Source organism: Talpa europaea (assembly GCF_964194135.1).
Source record: "Talpa europaea genome assembly, chromosome: 8".
Classification (NCBI taxonomy): Eukaryota; Metazoa; Chordata; class Mammalia; order Eulipotyphla; family Talpidae; genus Talpa; species Talpa europaea.
In genome coordinates this window covers 23,834,459-23,837,599 of record NC_140075.1, presented here as the reverse complement: position 1 = coordinate 23,837,599, position 3,141 = coordinate 23,834,459, and positions in this window count along the sequence as shown.

Below are 3,141 nucleotides of genomic sequence, written 5' to 3'. Positions count from 1 at the left end.
AATCTGCCTTTTGATCTTTTTAAATCTAACGTAAAGGGCCTCCCCGGTGGCGCAGCAGTTGAGCGCTGGGTTGCGAAGCTGCCCGCGGCCTCTGCTACGCCGGTTCGATCCCCAGCCGCCCCGTGAGGGTCCCACATGGTGCGCGGACCTCTCCTGCCTCCCGCTGCTCCCCTCGCTGCTCCCCTCGGCAGTGTACTTCGGTCCTTATGCCTGTTCTGCAACCCGCTCTGGCTCTGGTGAATTCTCTCACCCTCCCGCGCTTCTGACTGTACCCAGTGCTTGTATAAATAAATAAATAAATAAATAAATATTTTAAAAAATAAATAAATAAATCTAACGTAAGAAAACACAAAATTCTGATTCATGTCCCTTGTTCTTTTCAGCAGTGTTTATTCTTCTCTATGTACAGTTGATCATCACTTGTTTAAATTGAGCTGGTACCATAATTCATCTATTTTCCTTCGCTACGGTTCCATTTAATGAATCACTTTTCAAAATAATGACTTCACAGAAACTTTAAAGATTGGAGTTCTAGCATCAAACTGTGATGTAAAGTTCCAAATTAGAACTATGTGGAGGGTTTGAAAAGTACTTCTAACCCATAATTCAAGGTCTTCCAAGACTTTGCTGTGAGAAATAATTTGAAAGCCAAGGAGCTTATATTTGGAATTTTTTATGTAAAGACCTTTCTACTTGAGCAGAAGTATATATTCAAATATACAAGAGGCAGTATTTATTAACGGACAGAGAACACCTTATTCAGTCAACATGGAACTCAGTCTAAATCTGCAATTTAAAGCGATGGTGACAAATGAATCAAGGCTCTTTTGTTGGACATCAGCAATAACTGGGATGGGGAGAAAAAGATTACATACAGAATGTTCAAATGCAGAATTAAAATACACTTACAAAGTGTTAGAAAGTAATTTCTTGGACTCCTGTTTGATCTGCACTTCAACAAGACACATCAATAAGAGCAAGTTAAGTCACTTGAGATACTATCAGAGAGTGAAAATGTTTTAAAATCCAAGACATGAAAAACATTCTTATTTGGCAGCCTTTTCAGTCCCATCAAGGTCCACATTGTGTAACAGTATTCATTTGACATAAACACACTAGTAATTTTGTTAATTTTCTCAATTGTTTAGGAATTTCTCAGTTGCTTAGGAATCATTATAGCTAAATATTTGTAAAGTGACAACCCAAAGGGTGTAGTTAGTCTTGTCAACACAAGGATCATTTCCTTGATCAGTTATCTGAGTGCAACAATGTATTGATCATTTCCTCTCATGTACTGGCATAATCAGCAAGATTTTGTATTGTTTGACTTCATATAGAAACCCGTCACCCTTTATAACTGAGATATTTATGTGCTATATACATAAGTTATCATAATATAAGTCATAAATCTAAGTACTTTTGAACTGCTATAATTAAGTAGTTTCATATCCTTGATATAATGAGTCTCTATAATATCCTTTGTTTTTATATTAAACTTATTGATTGTGACCAAATTAATTTCCACAAGTGAAACTTATCACAAGGCTGGTGGCATCTCTAGCAGAATATCCTAGTAGAAGAGATCTCCCTCCCCAGTGTTCTTGGAGACAAATGAAAAAAGGAAGAACAAATTAAATTAATTAAAACTAAATTTCCCTGAGATACTTAGTGAATCTAGCCAATAAGTTGTCTGTATATAAAGAATTAGCCATAGAATTAGGATGGTCAAAAAATTAAAATTTTAATTTCATTGTTAATAGTAGTTTAAAATAGTTAAAAGAATTAAAAATGGTTCGTCATACTCAATGGTAAAACACTGAAATTTTTTCCTCCTAAAATAATATAGTGTTAGAAGTCCTAGTTAGAGCAATTAGGTAATGAAAGCTGTAAAAGGAATCCAAATTGAAAAAGAATAAATAAAATTGTTACAGTTTTCAGGCAACATGATAATATACATAGAAAAACCTATAGACTGCACTAAAAAAAAACTATTATAAACAATAAATTGGTACAGACAAGTGTAGTTTACAAAATCAATATATAAAAATCTATTGTATTGCTATATGCAAACTACAAACTGGAAGAGAAAAATCAAGAAAAAAATTCCATTACAATCACATCAAAAAAGGATTAAGTACTTAGGAATAAACCTAACAAAAAACATTAGTAAGAGAAATAGAAGACACACACACATAAACACATACACACACAAATGGAAAGATATTCCTTGTTCATGGGTTGGAAGATTTAACATTGTGAAAAATGACCATGTTATCCAAAGCAATACACAAAATTAATGTAATCCCTATCAACGTTTCAAAGGTATTCCTCAAAGAAGTAGAACAAATATTACTGAAATTTATATGGAATTACAAAAGACCCCAAATTTTATCAAAGCAATCTTGATAAAAGAAGAATGTGGCATCCACACTCACAGACTTTAATTCTACTACAAAGACATATTAATCAAAACAGTATGGTACTGAAATAAAAATAGAATCACAGATCAATGGAATAGCATTGAGAGCCCAGAAATAAACCCAGGAAGAGATTATTTATGACAAAGGAGCCAAGAGCATCAGTGGGGAATGTAGAAAGTAAAGTCTCTCAACAAATGGTGTTGGGAAGACTGGACAGCCACACACAAAAGAGTGAAATTAGACCACTCTCACAAAATACACAAACATTAATTCAAAAAGGATTAAAGACTTGAATGTAAGACCTCAAATCATAGAATATATAAAAGAAAACATAGGCCAAAAACTCAATAATACTGAATTCAGTAATGTCTTTGGGGACTTAACTACAACTACAAGGGAAACAAAAGCAAAAATAAACAAATGGCACTACATATAATTAAAAAGCTTCTGCACAGTGAAAGAAACTATCATTAAAATGTGACAACATCCTTTAAAATGGGAGAAAATATTAGCACATCATACGTCTGATAGGGGTTAATTAAAAAATCTACAAATAACGAATACCACTCAACAACAAGAAAACATATAACCCAATCAAAAATGGGCAGATGATCTAAACAGACACAAAGAAGACACACAGATGTTTCAACAGGCACATGAAAAAATGATCATCATAATTTATCTTTGGGGAAAAGCAAATCAAAAACATAATGAGATACCA